Below are 18,479 nucleotides of genomic sequence, written 5' to 3'. Positions count from 1 at the left end.
CAAGCCTCCCCCACCAAAGTCAGGGACCTCTCATTTGCTCAATCCCTTGAAAAAAAAAAATTTTTTTTTCCTCATGTTTCTGCACCTCCTTGCTGCATTTGCCCCCATTTATCATTGTCCCCTGTTGAAATTCCCTCCTCCTGTGGCCACCGCATCTCTTGGTCCCCATCCACCTCTAGACCCTTCCTCTCAATCTCTTCTGTGGGCTTCTTTTCCAACATTTTTGAGCCACACTTCCCAGGAGGTCCTTGCTGAGTGACCGCAGACAGGTGTGGCTCCCACACCGACAGCTGCCTGCGTCTATCAGGAGGATTTGGACTCCGCTGCAAGTATCGGCAACCCGAAATGCAGCGGGTGGACCAAGGTGGAGGCTTTATTTTTCTTAGGTGAAGGATGTTTCCAAGTTCATGCTCAACATCAACATTGAAGGACTTACTCATGCACTGAGGGGAGGAGGAGGCGGTGGGCGCAGTCTCAGCTCATGTCATGTTGCCTCTTAGCTTCAAAGAAGGCTGGGACAGGAGGTCTTTCTACCTGGCACCTTGCCATCCTAGGCAAATGCAAGGCATTGCTAGGAAGGAAGAAGGGGACAGTAAGTGCTGAGTAGGGGCACTCTGGCAGGACTTTTTTCAAGAGTTGTCATGGTAGAATGCATGCACAAGGCCCTGGGTTCAATCCCCAGCACTACAAAAACATCATAGAAAAAGTACATGGAATAAAGTTTTAAAAAAGAAAAAAGATCATGAAGAGCCCACCCTGGCTTACAGGAACACTAGAGACGTTTACCACCCTGTGAAGTTGCCGGGACACAGAGACAGGCAATGCCACACCCCAGGGACATCCAAGACTTCCCTGGGCCGCTGAGTCTCCATCTCCCATTGCCATATTTCTTCCCAGTATGGCCAGGGGTCCCACTGCATGAGGAGCATGAGGAGGAGGTTACCAGGAGAAGTGCAGCAGTGGTCACTGTCATTCCCGTTTGGAGCTGCTGGTCCTGTGTCCTGGCAGGTGTTGGCCCATGCGATAACCAGAAGACACTATGGGCCCTGCAGGGCTCTGTCACTACCCCCGTGTGAGAGTCTTGCATAGATTGCTTTCATTTACATTATAGTGACTAAATTACTATCACTGCTTCAGTGTTCAGGTTTCACCACCAACTCAGGCAGTGGAGGGTGCAGAACAGTGTCAGACCAGAAGAGAGAGCTGGTGCTGTAGGATGCAGGCCTGGCATGGCTCACTTTGGGTGAGGCTGTTCCCCTGCCTGATCCTAAAGAGCAAGGGGAGGGAGCAGGAGACTTCCCTGGAGCATATTCGCTGTTCATGCCACAGGGAGCCAGATGGGATGTCGTTTTACACCTCCCCCTCGTCACCTGGACGTGCCCATTCCCCATCTCTCTCCAGCCTGCCTCTCCTACACTGCTGCCTGCTGGCCATCTCCTGCTGCCTGCCGGCCAGCTCCCTCTGCTCCTCCCACAGATGCTGCAAACACAGCACGTTCTAATCTGGACTCTTCATCTTGTCCTCCCCTAACTTTCTGTTCTTCCTCCCATGTTGTCCTCAAAGCCAGGGAGATGTGGTTTGGCTGCTGGCGTTTACTCCCTTTAAAAGTCCAGCGTTTCCGGGCCGTCCACCCCTTCCCCCTGGGTCTCTGTGGTGCAGGGTGGAGCTCGGGGCTGGGGCCCAGTCAGTCAGCACAGCTACAGTGATTGGCTCAGGAGTGAGCACGTGACCGAAGCTGGTCCAATCAGAGCCGCCCTCGGAACTTTCCTGGGCCTGCCCAGGCTCTTGTTTGCTTTTGTTGGATTTGAACCTGGAGGGACAGAGCTCGGGAGGTGCTGGCTGCCATCTTGAGACGCGGTGGAAGAACCACCAAGGATGGCGTCAGTACCGGGTGCCCAAGCCAAGAAGGGGAGGGAACTCAGGGTGACCTGGTTTGAGGCCCTGGATCCCGGGGTGCCTGAGACCCACCCTCGGGTGTTCAAGCGTAGGAACCAGTGCGCTCCCCTTTGTCTCATTTGAAGGGTCAAGTTGATTAGGTTTCCAGCCCCTGGAGACTAAAAGTTGCTGTGTCACTGAGGGCAGCACTATTTATTTAGGATCCCAAAGCCCACCCCTCAGCTCGCTGTCCACCCACCCAAGGGTCCCGAACCGCTCTCAGGCCTGCCACCATCTCTTTACCAGGCCCCTGCCCACCATGCCCATTGCTACTAGCTGGGTTCAGGACTGTATCCTCCTTTGCCTGAGCCATGGACGGTGACCATAAGTGGCCTCTTCAGACTTGAGGTCTCCATCTCTGCCTCCCCGCAGCCTGGTCCTTCGAAAAGCAGAGCTGCCTCTGGCACAGCGTTCACTGTGACTCAGCTCATATGTTCAAGGAAGGCCCTTGGTGGCTTGGTCCCCAGCTCAGCCTGTGGCCTCGCCTCCTGGCCCCTCCATCCAGCACCCGCATGTCCCTGATAGAGGGGTTGCCCTCACACTTCTTTCCCCTCTTGGAGCCTCAGTTTCCCATTCTGACATCTGCAGACAGAGCCTGACCTGTCTGCCTTACCAGGGCTGTTGTAGGAATCAAAGGAAAAGCAACGGAGTGTGTAAACGATCTATTAGACCACGAAGTGCTCTTTGGAGGGGTGTCAGGGTGCCATCAGTGACTCATGTTTCCAGATCTCCAACACTCCCAACCATGTTGTGAGGAACGAGGGTTCCCAGGTCCAGAGCTCTGGGAATTCATGGTCCCTGTGGGGTACATGGGTGAGCTGACATGTTTCCATGCCCCTAAGCACACCTTCCAAGCAACAGTCTTTCAATTGCCGATGACAAAAACCCAACTCAAACTGGATTTAAAATGGAATTCATTGTCACAAAGAAGTAAAAAGTCAAGGGCTTCAGGCATAGTTGCAACCAGGATTCCAAGTCAAGGGCTTGGTCTCTTTTTCTTTCTGCTTCCCTCTGCTGGATTCATGTGAGGCAGGCTCCCCATTCCAAAAAGTGACCCCAGGAAGCTCCAGGTTTCTGCCATTCTCATAGCTAGCAATCTCAATATTTTCAGCGAAAATTTGGGAATTGAGTTTCACTAGGATTTGGGGAGATCAAAGACCCATCCCTGGATTCTTCACTGTGGTGAAGGACACTAGGTGGAGATGAGTTCCATTTCAGCCCTGGGCTGGAATGGAGTCAGCACTGGCTGACCGGGAGTGGGGAGAGGTAGCTGAGTAGAACAGGGAGGAGGGATGGATGCCAAGAAACCAACTAAATGCCTGGGCAGGGTGGGTGGGAAACCATGAAGTTGGGGGAGTTCATCCTTGGGGTGCCTTTCCTCCTCTTTGATGCTGTCCCCCCACCAAGGCACATTCACTCAGAGTGGCACTGAACTGCTTAGAGGTGCCCCATCTGCAGACTCTCAGTTCAGGGAAGGAGCCAGGAGGTCAGGCCCAGCTCAGCCCAGCAAGCCGGCATTACAGAATGGCGGGAGGAGGCTGCGAAGTCCTGGCCGTCCTCTGGCCCCCTCCCTGATGCCAGCTGCCTGGCTGTAGCTAATTCCAGAGGAGGGTCAGTTGGAAGATGAGGCTGAGGCAGCTGCTGTGAGAGGAAGGGGTCCAGGTGGGGCTCAGGAAAACTGAGGGTTAGGCTGAGCTGGGTGCTAACTCACGGTGGGATTGGCTCTAACTGGACCACTTTGGCAGTGTACCATCTGAGTCCGGGCTTGTGCTTAGTAGGACCCCTTGGAGTTTAATGGTCTGCTGTTATGCCCTGAGATTCTTCATACTCTTAAACAAGAAGCCCCAATATTCATTCAGCACTAAGCTCCAAGAGTTACGTAGATGGTTCTGGTCTCCGTCTCCCCCTCTGGGTCAGAGGTGATGGAGTGGAGGACCATGGAGTTCGAAGTAGACCCTGCTGAGGGCAGAAGCTGGAGGTCGTTTAGCTATTCTGGGACCCTCGGTAGGTCACCTAGAAAACTGCCCAGCGTTGCCACCGTGTCTCCTCCTCCTCCAAAGAAGCCCCTGTCCTTGGAGAAGGGGCAGAGGAGCTAGAGCTGGGACCCACATCAAGGACACCAGACTTTCCCTGGTCGCTCTCTGTCTGGCCCCTTGCCACTCAAAGTGTGGGCCATGGATCATCCACCTGGATGTCCACTGAGCCTGCTAGAAGTGCAGACTCTTCAGCCCCGCGCCCCCCCCCCAGACCTACTGATCTGCATTTTAGCATAAGTCTGAGATGCTCTGAGGAACCTGCCCCAGCTTATTCCCGGGGCCTCAGCACTGGGGCAAATAGCACCCAGGTGCCAATGAAAACGCAGAGCTGGAGAAATACAGGGTGCACTCACTAGGACTACCATGACAAGTATCCCAGACCCACTGTCTTAAACAACAGAAATTGGTTTCCTCACAATTTTGTGGCAGGAGTCCAGGATCAAGGTCATGACAGGGCTGGTTTCTTCTGAGGCCTCTCTGGATGGCTGGTGGGTGCACCTTCTATCTCATGATCACGTGGGCTTCTCTCTGATCTTCCTGGTGTCCCAATGGCCTCTTTTATGAGGACTGGATGAAGGTTCCCAGGGAACCCACTTAACTCACTGACCTCTGTAAAGAGCCTATATACAAACAGTCACATTCTGAGGTTCTGGTGGTTGGGACCGCACTGTATAAATTTGGATGTACATAAACAGGATGTACATAAAAATGCGATAGAGAGCAGAATCCTTTGAGCACCTACCCTGTGCCAGGTTTGGAGCCAGGCATTCTGCAGATTTTCCTCACTTAATCTCCAAACAACTCAGACAGATCTAAGAGGAGCCTGGAACACTGTTAAGGTCCCTTTGTGTGTCCGGAAATGTATATAGGTCACTTCACTGAGTCCCCACTGAAAAGTCTCACCCTCACAGACATGGAAACTGAGGCCCAGAGATGGGGAGGATGAGCTTGAGGCTATTTAGGGCTGGAAACTGGGCTCAGGTATCTGCTCCCCAAGTTCATCTCTCTCCCTCTACCTCCGCAGTGCTCCTTGGGAATAGCCATCATACAAGTCACATGACCCGTGACATCCTAGGAATGGGAGGGTCTTTAATTGTGAAAAATAAAAAATAAAACAGTGGAAAACATACAAAGGCACCTGCTGTCCTGGCTCAGACGTGCTTCCGTTTCTCTGTGTTCTCATGAGGGGTGGTCCCCAGAACAGCACCCCAGGTGCACGCAGTCTGGCCAGCTCTGGACACGTGTTCTAGATGTCAGCCTTCACGATTGCAGCTCTGGGGACACGCGTGTAACACCGCAGATACACTGAACTGGAGTCAACTCAGACTCCAGATCTTCTGTGAACAGCTGCCCAGTCTTATCAGAAGGGGCCTGACCCCTCAAGTTTCCAAGAGCAGCCTCATCTGCTCAGTGGAACTTTTGGGTAAGAAATGAACTGCACTGGGTTCAAGCCATGATTATTTGTGTTGCTCTGCTCAGCCCTGTTATGGCCCAACCCATGAACTTCCTCAAGGCATTTTAATTCAAAGAGGCAAGTAGAGGCTCGGGTGAATAGGAAAGCATAGAATTTGCAAAGACCCCGAAGAGATCTTTTTTCTCTCTGCTGTTTCCCTTCTCTTTTTCCATTTCTCCCTTCTCTTCCACCCAGTCCGTAAACATTATCTTCCTCTTATCTACCTGGCTGGATACTGAGATCATTAGAGTGTACCACCTTCTGGAGAGAGAGAGAGAGAGAGAGAGAGAGAGAGAGAGAGAGAGAAAGGAAGAAAGAAAAAAATAACTATTCTCCAAGTCCAAGTTCCAAGATCTCCGTGGAGGCCTTGACAGGTGCTGACAGATGGGTAAACCCAAAGAAGCAGCTACACTGGCCTGGGAACCCAGGAGGGCGGGAATCTGGGGGCTACCATTTGAGCTGATCCAGAGTGGGTTAGAGGTTTTCAGAAAGAGACAGCAAGGAAGGACATTCCAAGCAGAGGAGACTGCGCATGCCACATCTCGGAAGTGAGCAAGAGCTTGGAGCAGGGGGACCTGTGGGTTCGGGTCACCTCACTGGGCTTGGGTGGGTGGGCATGGCAGGGGAGGGTCAGGGAGGGACTGTGATGGCAGTGAGGGCTGGAAAAGGGAGCTGGTCACGGATTTGCATTGCTGCAGAGTGTCACGCCAGAGGTCGCCTTCCTTCTGAGGAGGGCTGAGCAAACAAACACCTCTTGTATTTATTTCCTCTGTTTCCTCGCATCTCCCAGTCTCTCCCCTGAATACGATGCCTCCTGGTTTCACTTAATTTCCACAGGAAACTAGAAAGAGCAACATCCGACAAATTCCCCCTAACTTGCTCCAGATTTCCAAGGTCAAGAATATGGCCCCTGAGAACAGAGTCAGAGGCGATGGCCCCAGAATTGGTGGGCTTGTGACAAGCTCCTTGTGGCAACAGGGTCCCCACTTCAGTTCCCTGCATACTACAGATGTTCAGCAGGGATTCTGCTGGATGCATAATTAGTGGCTAAGGCAGCCCTTGGAGAGGGGAGCCTGGGCCTGTTCCCACGGGCTCCTGCCCAGCACGACAGTGCTCCTGAGTTTCATATTCCTGGGAGAGGGGGCGGCTGGGCAAGTCCTCCAAGTTCCCAGCAGCTGTTTCTGCGCGGAAGGCTGCCCTGGCTCTCCTCACATGGCCTTGGGACTTTGGCCTCCCAGCCATAGGGACGTTCCTTGCTTTGTTCACAGCTGCACAATCACAGGAGACAGCTTGGAGCTGACTTAAGGACTGGCTTCTGGTTCTTGGGAAAGCAGCTCCTCTCCCTGAGCCTCAGTTTCCTCATCTGTAGGATGGCCCGGTGGCTCCCACAGACTCAGGAGATAAGCAGATGAGGCTTGAGTCCTCCCGGAGCCACTTGGTGGCTGCATGGTCCTGGGCAGTCCCTAACCTTGCTGGCCAACAAGTTCTCATCTGTTCATGAGGACGAGGGACCAGGTAGCTTCAGGTCTTAGGGCCTGGTGATGACAGGAGCATCCCCTCCACCAGGATGCTGAGGTCTTACGTGCTCTCTTATGACAAGAGTTTGAAGTTCTTGCCCGTGGGAACTAAGCAAGTCAGTGCAAAAGATCCAGCCTTTACCCCTGCCCAGTCCCTGTCCCCAGTCTCCACAGAGCGAAAGAATGTTCTTCTACAGTGTAACTGGTTGGCTCCTTAGAGGTCCCCGGGGCCTGTGGGATCCTGAACATGCTCTTCCCTCTCACTTATTCTGGCTCCTTGCCTTCACGGGACCCTGCCCCAGGGGCCGCGCTGAGGGACGGTTAGGGCCAGAGTCGGGTGGGGTTTAGCTTCTCTAGAGGTCCATCTGCTTCCCAGGCCTCCATCCAGGGGGGAAAAGGGTGTCAGTACAGGGTTGTGTCAGTCCCCAGGACCCCCTTTGAAGGTGCTGCCTCCAGCCACTGGCCCCCCCAGGGAAGTTCCTGCCTCTTCCAGCTTTCCAATGGCTCTTTCCCCTCTTTCGAATGTGAGTGTCCCCTTGCCTCTGTCTGCGTGGCTTTCCCAACATCCCGTTGGTCTCCTGCCCTCGTCTCTCCCAGCCCCTGGCTCTGTCTCTTCAGAGAACCCACCATGTTTGTGACTACATGTGAATCTTGTACTTTCCCATGTGTCACCAACTCTTGCAGTGAGTTATAAGTGTGAGGAGGCCAGAGGTGGCACCCTGGCCTTGCCTTGCCAAGTACAGCACCCGGAACACAGTTGAATAATTGTTGAATACACGAGAGAATGACTGAGTCACCACAAAGCCTGTGGGGCATATGCGAACTTTGGGGCCAACATGGTGGGTACAGACCCTGCCCTGCTCTGGGCTTTGGAGGACAAGCTATTTTCCCCCATCCTGGGGCAGAGGATGACCATCAGCCCCCTGGGGATGAAGCATTTCTGAGAGGTCACGGAAGAGGGGGATTATGATGTGCCTGTTGGACTTGACCATGGAAGGTCACAATGACCTTGAGCAGTTCTGATGAAGTAGAAAACCAGGCTGCAAGGAGTCCAGGAAGTGGGACCTGGGAGTCGAAAGGCTATCTCTAGACACCAGCCCAGGGATGGGAGGGGAGATGACATTAGCTATTTCTGGCCAAGCAGAATCACATCAAAATTAATTTGGGAAAGTTTCTGAATAATAAAAGTGATTCATCTGTGGGATGGTTAGCAAAATAAGGGATCTCAAAGGCCAGTGGACTCCAACACTGCTCTCTTATTCAATCGAGGAGGTGCCTGAGGCTCAGAGAGGGGAGAGCACATGGTGGGCGAGAAGCCGGCCATGTTTGAACTCAGGCTTCTGTCTGCCCCGCTCAGAGCTCTCTTTCCATATTCCATTTCTTTCTTTCCTTTGTCCTTTCTAAACAGCTTTTACTGGCTCCAGGAAATGGAAAGGATAGTTATTTTTAGTTTATTCAAAATGAAAAAAAAATGGGTAATGGGGTTTTCTTCCCTTGTATATCAAATCCAAAGTGCGACTTACGTAAGAGCTCAATGGCTGAGAAATGGCTTCACAGGAGGAACAAAGATTCCTTTGAATATTAACAGCTCCAGGGGGAGCCCCCAATTGGCCCAAAGGACTGGGCTCAGCTCTCCTCTCCTCCCTGACTGGGAATGCTGGGCAGCGCTGCACGCGTGAGCGTGTGTTGTGTTTGTGCATGGGTGTGAGTGCACAGGTGAGCACGCAGCGGTGCATAGCAGGGCCCCTAGTGGAGAGATTTCCACGGCACCCTGAACCTGAACCTTCTCAATGCTGATTATGGTGACTCTCAGTAACTGATGTACTTATAGAATCAGATGTGCCATCTCAGTCGTTTCTAAGTGCTCAGGGCAGCCTTAAGCACGTTCACATGGGCATGCAACCACCGCCACCATCCCTTTCCAGAAGTCATCTTGCAAGACTGAAACTCAAACCATTAGCAATAATTCCCCCTTCCCGTCTCCCCCACCCCTACCACCACCATTACAGATTCTGTCTCTGTGGGTCTGGCCACTCTGGCTCCCTCCTTTCATAAGTGGGGTCTCACGGCATTCCTCCTTCTGGGACGAGCTTGTCATACTTGGGGGTGCTCCCTGTGCCCCAACCCCACCGCTAGAAACCATCTGCCTTCAGGGCAAGCGTCCCTGGGAAGAAAGCACTTCACACCTTGTCGTCACTTTCTCTTTCATGCCAATCAGTGGGTGATTTCTCAGGAGCAGGTTGTGATGGGGGAGGAGTGGCCCTGATTGAAGGCCCTGCTTGACTAAGGGTGGGAAGAAGGAAAGACATTAATGACAGAGGGGTAAAATCATCCTGCCCTGCCACCACCAGCATGGAGACTTCGTGTAGAGTCCCATTCTTAGGACTCAAATGTCCCAACCCGTTAGGTGCACAAGCCATCTGCCATGACAGTGCTTGCTCTCATGCTGTCTTATTTCCTCACCACCAGAGGAACAATGTGTGGCGTTATCGTTGACCCTCCAAGTGTTGGCTTTATGACTGATGATCACGGGCATCAGAGGCCAGTAGCTTCCTTGGCCTACAGAACAATGGACAATATATTATGGAGGGACTTGCATTCAGCTTCCTGTCTACAATGGGAGGCTTAGATTTCAGAATCCTGGACCAATTCAATACACCATGTATTCCAAAATTCTTCTTCTATTTACTCGACTTCTATTTGCTTCTATTTCTTCTTCATCTACTGGACTCTTCTTTATCCTACTGAGTTTTTTCGTGGTTGGTGTATTCATGAAAACAGAGCTGCTGGGCTGTCTGACAGATTAAAATTCTTTTAGAGAAGAAGTCAATGGGGACGGGATGTCTTCCTGTTGATGAACTTTTTAAAGACTGTACCCATCCTCTACTATGAAATGTGGAAAAGAATGAAGGGCAACAGTAAAAGAAGTATCAAATGAAAGCAGGAAACATATTAAAGCTTGGACCAGAACTTTCTTGGTATTGGAGACACATTTATCAGAGTATTTTTCCTACTGACCCATCTGATGTACCAACAAAGTTAAGTGGCCTGTTTGTGTTAGTTTCTCATTTCTTAAATATTTTGCACTTCTAAAATTACAGTATTGGATAAAGTGATTATTTTTTACAACTCCCTTGACATTTTTTGGAGATATTTCTAATGTTCAGAAATTAATGGCTGAAAGATCCCATAAAACTCCAGAACCCTGGTCTACTAATCAGCTTCCTTGATGGTGATCTGCCTGTGCCTTTAAACAGTGTGTGTGGTAGCATGTCATTTCATGTACGGATGCAAGACTGTTTCTACTACAGTGAGATTTATGAAGGGAGAAATTAAAAATTTTTCTAAATAAGAAAAATGCCTGAAAAATATTGTTGGGATCATTACAATGAACCTAAGGGACAGCCATTAGTTTTATAAGGGACTCCTGCTAAATTTCTGTCTCTAGGTCTGTTGACCTCATGTCTTGCTCTTGACTTGAGTCCCTGGGGCATTGAAACTGAGGGGCCCTCTAATGACTACTAGCAATACTCATGATAACTCTCTAAAACTCGGGTTTCCATCTTCAATTTAAGATGCTCCTTTATCTCTATTATTTTATTTGATTAAAATGACAGTAGCATATGGAATCATGCAGGTGGGGAAACTGAGGCTCAGTGGGCTGAAGGGCTGCTCAGAGCAACTGTTCACTTACTGCTCAGGGTCATAGAATCACTTGTGATGGCACCGGGTGAAGAACCCACGTCTTTAGTCCAGAGTTCTCACCCAGCTCAGCAGTGTGCTGGCATTTATTAATGTCAAATTTCTAAGGGGAGCTTGCACATGCCGGGTTCTCTCCCACCTCCTGCTAGACCTCAGACCTGACCCTTCTCCAAGGATGATGCATCATCATCCAGATGCTCAAATTATCTGGGAGTCATCCTTGACATTTCCCTCTCTCCTCATCCTTAGCCAATCTTCAATCAGGCCCTGGGGTTTCAAATTCCCAAGAACCACTTCTCTGCAGTTCCGGACCATCACAGTGCAGGCCTCTCTCTCACCTGGAGTGCACCTTTCCTGTTCTGCTGCTTCTGTGATTTCTCAGGAAATGTGGATTTGAGCAGGTGACACAAGTTTCTGGGTTGTAGGATTTCTTAGAGCCTTTGGCGTGCTAATAATAGGATGACTTGCCAATGTTGGGAGTGTGCGTTTGGCATGTCCCAAAACTTCTTGATCATTCCTGCACCCTGTGCTCTTTGCCTGTCCTCTCTCATCTGTTCTCCACATGCAAGCCACACAGACCTTTACCAGCTGCCAAGCCCAATGTGCCCCCGTTCCCCTGCTCCTTCCATACTGGCCTTTCGGTTTCTGATATGTCCTAAGATGTATCAATTGTCCCCACCCTCCAGGTCCCCTTTGTCAGGTGGGTGCACCCATTCCTGGCCACAGCAGTGTCTGCTGCTGAATCTCACGGCACCCATTTCTGGGGAGCCACCTCACCAGGGAGGTCACAGTTCCCCAAGCTCCAATGCTTAACTTGAGGGGTGTGTTCATAAAAGATCACCCCACCCTTGCTCCAGCAGAGAAACCACTGTGCAATGCGTGCTCCCGACTTGCCAGGAGACCACATTCTTGCTTGGTCCCCTCCCCTGCCCTTTTCTGCCTCCCCCATTACTTGAAAGTTTTTCCACTTCCATGAGCCAGATTGTGCGTCTCAGAAACTCTACCTAAGGTAAGCGTCATATCTCAGCCATCAGAGCTCCCCTAAGGGTTGTCACGCACTGGAGGGACCAAGTCTATTTCTGTCTATTACTTCATCCCCCATGCCCGATAGAGGTTCAAGATGCCACATGAAGGAAAGTTAGAAACACCACAGATATTCAGAGTGCACATGAAAAATATTTGTAAAATATGTCAGGCAGCAAGTTAATATCTAAAATATGTTAAAGTTTTTGCAAATAAGAAGAGGCAGACATCATAACACAGAAAGAGTCCACCAACAAACCACCCACACACATAAGGGGATGAGCCTTCAGTCTTTGGGAAAGTTTGTTTCTTAAATAATAACAAATTAGAATAAAAGTGAAAGAACATTTTATTTTTCCTGACTATTGAGTTGCCAAAGGTTGACTTTTGTAAAAATATCATCATCCTGGAGAAGAGGGAAGGAGCCAGGGATTCTTATCCGTGCTGATGGGGAGATAAGTCGGCACCACCCTTACGATATGGTTCCCCAGGACAGAGTTGGTCTCTGTTTTCCCCCTCACCCCAGTGACCGGAACCCAATGCACTTGGGTACTCAACCAACATTTCTCAAACAAATGAAAGGCAATTTGGCAATATAGATCACAAGCCTTTAAGTTTTTCATATCCTTTCATTTAGTAATTCTGCTTCCTAATGAGACCCTTAGAGATCAGGACAAAGATATTTGTTTGTGTAAGAGTGTTCCTCGCATTCATTTATAAACCCAGAAAATTGGAAACAACCTACATGTCCACAGGCTGGCCACCAGTTTAATTATAGCACATCCACAAGAAAAAGACAGATATAATTGATAAAAATGACATATTTGAAGAATATTGGGAATATAGGATTATGCCATTTTCAAATAATAAATGAAAAGAACTTAAGAAATTAAGAAATTAAGCATAATTTCAATTTTTTATTAAAAAAATAACAATTACTAATTGTGAGTTGTTGTTTTTTTTTTTTTTTTTTTTTTTTTGCAGTTTTTATTTGTTTTCTTTTTTCCCCCCAAATGTCAACATGAACAGGCATTACTTTTGTAGTCAGAAAAAAGAAGGTTTTGAAAAGAAAGCATGGCTAATCACGAAATTGAAACCAGCCAGGAAAAGTGGTAATAACTTGTAAAAGTATTTTTTTATTAATGCTTCATAATAGATCATTTTATGATGGCTTAAAGAACACACCTCCTTATTAAATTGGCTTTATTTAGACAACAATGAAGATTAAGTTTTGTGCCATTGGAGACACTTGGGTTGTTCTCATGATCTTAGGGTATATTTTTCCATGACCTGGAGAATCTTAAAACACTGGCTCCATTTTAAAAAATAAATTTCGCAACTCCTTTGACTGGAATTGATTTCTCCTGTGGCTCCAGGGCCTGTAAAAGGCATTAGGATGCGACATGGCATTGACCTTTATTCTTCTCCCTGGGCAGAGAATTTCCCTATGACTGGCTCAGGATTTCCAAGAGGAAGGCAATTAAATGACGAAGTACAATTGCAGGGGCTCTGAGCTTATCATGATTAGGAGGAAGTGGATGTCTAGAGGTTCCAAATTTAGAGCATAGAAAAGAGCCAGATGTTTGAGACTATGACAAACATTAACCCATTGGAACTTTTGCACCACTGGTGGCTTCTTGGTTTGTCACCTTGATGCACAGCAAAGGGTCGTTTGGATTCCTCTTCCAGGAAATCTGTCCCAGCTTCCAGGTCCACAGAAGCCCATTTCCCTGCCAGTACTGAAAGGGGCCCGGGCATTCCCCTCCTGGAATCTTTGCTGGCTTCTGCAAAGCTTCCTTTCTGTAATCCTGGGATCCCAAGGCGGGTGGTCCACGCTCTTCATGACCTCCCCTTGTCTCCTCTCCTGCGGATCATCCCCACTCCTGAGAGAGCAGCACTTAGGGCAGCAAGCTCCAGAGGCTGGATGCAGACATGGCCCCGGCCTGCAGGAAAGGACAGACCAGGGCCAGTCAGGAATGCAGCACGCATGCTCTTCCCTACCTGGTAGAGGTCTGGTTTGAAGCCTAGATGGGGTTCTTACTAGCTGCATGACCTTGGAAGAGTTATGTACTGCCTCATGGCCTCAGCCATCTCATCTATCAAGGGGGGTGATATCGATGTTAACACCGCCAGACCCAGAAGGTGAGCTTTCCATTATTTGGTGCATGCAAAGCAGCCTGCAGTGCAGTCAGTGCTTACGCCATGTTGGCTCCTATTTCATTTACTCATTCACTTGGGAGAACGTCTCTGAGCTCTGACTAGGTGCTGTGCATTGTGCCAAGGGCTTCCAACCCAGATGGGAATGAAGCACAGTCCCTTTCCCTGATTCCAAGAAACCCATATTTTAGGAATGGAGACTTAAGAGGGAACAGAACAATGCAACACGCTGTGGCTCCTTGTTCCAGAAACCTGGTCTCCTCTCCTTGCTCCAACTATCATGCTCCTGCCTGCCTTGGCTCCATGTGACTAAAAGCCTTTCCCTCCTCCTCAGCCATTGGAGACTTTCAAAACACAGCTTAAATGTCATCAGCTGGACATGGTGAAGCCTTCCCAGACCCCCGGGCCAGAAATGTGAAGGTGCCTGTGTCCCCATGATGCTCTGCACGAGTGTGCTGACTCAGCTGCCCCTGTGTCATGGCCACCATGGGGACATCCATCTCCCAATAGACTAGGAGCTCCTCGAAGTCAGGTTTTGTGCTTGACTGATCTCCATGTTCCAGTGTCCAGCACAGGGTTAGGCACACTCTAGATGCCTAAGAAGAGCTCGTTGGTTTTTCAATGGATGGATGGATGGATGGATGCTTGGATGTCATCATAGAAGCCATTGCTGTGACATTAGTGAGGCTCCCTCTCCACCATGATATTTTATGAAAAAATTTGCACTGCTGATAGTTGGGTTCCTCCTACTAATTCCATCTGCAGCCATGAGCAAGGTGGAGGTACTTTGTCAGGGAGAAGGTGCCTGCTCGAAGGGCTGTCCTGAGCGCAGTTTTCAAACATCAGCATTGTCAGGGGCAACCTGAAAGAGTAAGACCCTTCTGCTGATGCTGGTCTCAGGCTGTTCCATTTGCTTTTCGCTGTGTGGGAGACCATTTAATTGAAAGCAAAGTTTCTGAGGCCAACGTTGCAACAGACATAATTGAATGTAAAACCACATGTGCTTTGGAAACTGGGACACAGAAATTTAATTTTAGTTTCCTCACTTACTTGTTGGGTGATCTAGGGATGGCTCCTTCTCCTCTCTGGACCTCATCCATGAAATGCTAACTGCAGGAAGGGAACGGGTTTGGTTGAACTGACTAATATCTAAGGTTCCCCTGGCTCTGATATGCCATGCCTTTAACTTCCAGGATTGATGGAAGGCCATCTGATTCCGTCTTGCTGGAAACTGATGTGGATGGAGTTCTGAGAGAGGTTCTCAGTCTTCCTGAGGTCAAGGCATGGTTTAGAAACTAAAATGCTCTGAAAATCACAGATGGCCAACTCCACCCACTGAGGGTCAGCTCATTCTTGCTGAAAATTGCAAACTAAAAACAGACTTTCTCTGACTTGTGTGGGGGATGCATAGCTAGATCTAACCTGGGTGGTGGGTGCACAAGGTGGTGCATCCTCACAGGAGGTCCATAGCTGGCACCCTCATCATAAAGTGAGAGGCACATCCTTGGCTAGCCCACTCTGAACTTTGAGTGGGTCTTGCTCAGGTTCTGTGCCTTAATGATACCCTAAGGAGTCCCTTTAACTCACTATTTTATAGAGACCATGTCTGGGTAGTTGAGGAGAGCTGAAGGCCACTCTCAGTAGTGATTTGCAGTTTATATTTTTGGAAGAAAATTGAGATATAATCCACATTATGTAAATTTTGCTCTAATAAAGGATACAATTTAATGACTAGTTTCTAGTATATTCACAAGGATCCCTGCTGTTAAATTCCTAAATGTTTTTATCACCCCAAAAGAAATCCTCTATACTTAAGTAGTTATTTCCTCTTCTATTCTCCCACCCTACCCCCAGCACTGTAGAGCCAATAAACTACTTTCTGTTTCGGTGGATTCGCTTTTTCTGGACTTTTCATATAAATGGAATTATATAACATGTTTTATTGGGTCTGGTTTTTCTCATGTAGCACCACGTTTTCAAGGCTCATCCATGCTGACCATGTTTCTTGAACAATTAAAAACCGTATATGCTTATTCACCTTCAAATAGAGTCAGGTAGAACCACAGTGAATCTCTCAGATCTTCCTTAGTTTGTTATTTACAGTTCAATTTTGGCCTATTCAAAACTATACACGTGTTTGAAATTAAGAGTAAGATTCATCAATTTTTTTTTGGGCAGGGGTACTAGGGATTAAACCCGGGAGCACTTAACTACAAAACCACATCCCCAGCCCATTTTACCTTCTTTCTTTCTTTCTTTTTCTTTGAGACAGGATCTCAGTAAGTTGCTTATTTTTAATTTTTTATATCACTTTTGCTGACAGGTTAAAAAGCCTCAATCACCTATACATATTTTCTTGTGATACTTTCGCTGCTTCATTTTTAAAAAAACATTTATAGTTTAAATTCACATGGAATTTGTGAATGGTGAAAGACAAATACCTAATTTTTGTTTTTTTCTCATATGGTTGACAAGTTGCACCACCATACAATTTTTTTTTCTCATAGATTTAAAAACAACAGCAGTAGCATGTATTCCTTTGGATCTGTAGTTGGGATTATTTCTGGCCTTTCCTTTCTGCACTAATCGTTCAGTCTTTTCTTCAGCCACTGACATACTCTTTTTTGTTTAATTTTTCCAATTATTTTAATTACGTATACATGACAGTAGAATGCGTTTATGCACTTTGATATATCATACATAAATGGGGTATAATTTCTTGTTACTTTAAGACACAATTTAATATAGTTACAATGAGTTCATATCAATACTCATTTTAAAAAATCCTTGATTATTATTACATGTATATGATTCTAACTTTGCTTTACTTGTCAATGTGATATTTTTATTTCGTATAATATGTGTGATTCTCAAGGGCACGCCCCCAGCGACCTACTTCCTCCAGCCATACCTCACCTACCTACAGTTACCACCTAGTAATCCATTTACATTACTGATACATTAAATGGATTAATCCACTTATAAGGTCACAATGCTCATAATCCAATCATTGCTACATGAACCTGAACGTGATCTTGACTAATATTGCCCCTAACTTCATTTTTGTGCTTGGTTGTCTGGATCCGGATTTACAGGACAGTGTCAGTAGCATCAGTGAGAGTGGACGTCCTTCTGTCTACCGACAGGGATGGGAAAGAACGCTGCTGGTATGTCACCATATTAAGCATCCTGCTGAACTGGGTTTTACATGCAGTACATTGGTCACTTTAAGGAAATACTCTTCTCTCCTCCTCTCTTGATGACAACAGTGATCATAATGATGCTGGTGGAATGTTGAATTTTCTCAACAGATTCTTGTCATCCATCAAAAACAATTATATGGTGCTTCTGCTTTGATATGCTGACCTGATGGATCATCACCCTAACAGGTCCTTCTAGTGTGGAAACAAATGTGCACCTTCAGTTTCCTCTTCTGTCTCCTCTGATTTCTTCTGTACATAGGAGCTCTGTTAGGGCTCTCAGCTGGCTCTCTCCTCAACTTTTCTTGCACCCTTTTAATCTCTTTAACTATGTCTCCTGAGTTTTGGGAGAATAGCTTACATTTGTCTTCCGACTTTTTGCTCTTTCGAGTATGGGTCAGAAACCAACAGCCTCAGCATCCCCTGAGAAATTGTTCAAAAGTTCTTGGAGCCCACCCCAGACCAACAGAATTGACATCTGCATTCTAGGAAGATTCCTGGGTGATTCACATGCACAGTAAAACAAGAGAGGAGCTAGGAGAGTCTGATGGAAGGGGGAGCCTTTCTAGGTTCCCAGCCATGGTACAGACTCTGCTCCCTAACCCCCGGCTTATGACAGCAGGTTGATTATTCCAGTGGGAATTTGGAAGCAGAGGCAGATCAACACAAGGTTTTGGACCACCATCCGGGACTTGAATCTACGGGTTCCCTAGCAGAACACGAGGAAGGGCAGCCAGCCGCTGTGTGTGAGGACATGAAATCAAAACAACAGTCCAAAGGTCACCAACATCTCCACTGAGCATTGTTGGTCCAAGAAAGAATCCTTCTGTTGCATTTCTGAAGGGCCACCCTGTTTCCCCCAGCAGGTCTCACCCACACTCATTTCTTTGACAAATTGATAACTGATATCTACATGAAAGCCTTTTGTGGTGAGCTGACTGATAAATGAAGAGATCTGGCAGAGTGGTGTGATGTTAGAAGAAACTTCGGAGGCCACCGAGGAAAGGGACCTGCTCTGCCCCAGCATTGTGCCTGGGGTAGAAGGGGGTTTTCACAGACCCAATCGCATGAGTCTTTCCATGTGGAGACAGATATTCTGCTAAGAGAAAATCAAACTTTTTATGTCCAGTTCTCGTCAGTCATGGCAGGAAAACATCTTGAGAAGGCACAGAAAGCTATGGAAATGGTTCCAAAGAAAAACAATCTTTAGGACCAATTGGCTCATTCCTTATTTATTGCCACCAAGCCCTTTATTCCCTGGAGAATGTTGAAACAATACCAGTGGGTAGCTCTCATTGTGGAGTTGGAAAACATCCTACCTTTTAGAATGGTTTTGTGAAGTTGTTGTCTCAACAGGAAATTCTGGCCATTGTCACATATTCTTCTTGTTTATTATTAGTAATAATAACTCTTTGCATCATTGTTGGCTCTAAACCTTAACAAAGCTTTTCCATAC

The 18,479-nt window shown here is 47.8% G+C and overlaps 1 pseudogene; it reads left to right on the top strand.

Annotated features, from left to right (window-relative positions):
* Positions 1-9,293: 9,293 nt before the first annotated feature.
* Positions 9,294-9,748, top strand: LOC143385610 (oligosaccharyltransferase complex subunit OSTC pseudogene; annotated as a pseudogene).
* The last annotated feature ends 8,731 nt before the right edge of the window (positions 9,749-18,479 follow it).

The sequence above is a fragment of the Callospermophilus lateralis genome, chromosome 2 (assembly GCF_048772815.1).
Source record: "Callospermophilus lateralis isolate mCalLat2 chromosome 2, mCalLat2.hap1, whole genome shotgun sequence".
Lineage (NCBI taxonomy): Eukaryota > Metazoa > Chordata > Mammalia > Rodentia > Sciuridae > Callospermophilus > Callospermophilus lateralis.
The sequence above is the reverse complement of the archived record's forward strand: the minus strand, read 5'-3'. Positions and strand labels throughout refer to the sequence as shown.